Source organism: Suncus etruscus, chromosome 3, assembly GCF_024139225.1.
Source record: "Suncus etruscus isolate mSunEtr1 chromosome 3, mSunEtr1.pri.cur, whole genome shotgun sequence".
In the NCBI taxonomy this organism is placed as follows: domain Eukaryota; kingdom Metazoa; phylum Chordata; class Mammalia; order Eulipotyphla; family Soricidae; genus Suncus; species Suncus etruscus.
In genome coordinates this window covers 33,930,165-33,931,157 of record NC_064850.1, presented here as the reverse complement: position 1 = coordinate 33,931,157, position 993 = coordinate 33,930,165, and the positions used below count along the sequence as shown (strand labels likewise).

Below are 993 nucleotides of genomic sequence, written 5' to 3'. Positions count from 1 at the left end.
GTGTCACCTTCCCCAAAGGAACCCTTCCCTAACCAGAAAGCAGTCACCCGACATTGCTATTTATCCAGCCATTCTATCTTTATGTAGCGCAAAACACTGGTGACACTGGTTATTTTCTTGCTTCTTGTTTGCTTCTTTTGTTTTTGTTCTGGGATCATACCCGGTGATGCTCCAGACTTACTCCTGCCGCTACACTTAGGGGGGCACCTTTGTTGGTGCTCAGAGGGACCAAATAAAGTATTTAGGATGGAATCTGAGTTGGCCGAGTGCAAGGCATTCATCCTACCCACTGGTCCCCATTTGTTTATTTTTTACGGTCATTTTTCCCTTGAAAATTCCAAATTCTGAAAAAACCTTATCTTGATCACTGAAAACATCCTTAGCCCTAGAATAATGTTACAAGATGCTGTCTCCAAAAAGGTCTGATAATATTATTATTTATTTTCAAATGTCAGTAGTGGAACGATGCAGCCTTTTGACTTGGAAAGGGTGCGCAGAGAGCTACTTTGTTTCTCTAGGACATTTAAAGAGAGTCATCTTCACTGTAAGGCCTGATAATATTAACCAGTGATACGTGTCTTCTTAGATATTTATTCTTAAGTAAATATCTTATCTTTTTTGTTTTGGGGCTTTGTGTGGTTCTTTGGCTACACCTGGCAGTGCTCAGAGTTTACTTCTGGTTCTATGCTCAGACATCACTCCTTGTGGTGCTACGGAAACTATATAAAGTGCCAGGACCAAACAAGAGTCAACCGTGGGCAAGGCAACCTACCTTCTTCACTGATATCTTCAGCCCAATGTTTTGTGATATTGGAAAGAAGCTTCTGTCTCCTGAAAACCAAAATTAGTACCTGAAGACCATTAAAAAAAAAAAAGATCTGGGGCCGGGAAGGTGGCGCTAGAGGTAAGGTGTCTGCCTTGCAAGCGCTAGCCAAGGAACGGACCACGGTTCAATCCCCCGGCGTCCCATATGGTCCCCCCAAGCCAGGGGCA

The 993-nt window shown here is 43.3% G+C and overlaps 1 non-coding gene across 1 annotated transcript; it reads right to left on the bottom strand.

The window, feature by feature from the left end:
- Positions 1-446: 446 nt before the first annotated feature.
- Positions 447-567, bottom strand: LOC126005047 (small Cajal body-specific RNA 24). Its single transcript, XR_007494230.1, has one exon. It is a non-coding gene; the product is annotated as a small Cajal body-specific RNA 24 (non-coding RNA).
- Positions 568-993: the final 426 nt, after the last annotated feature.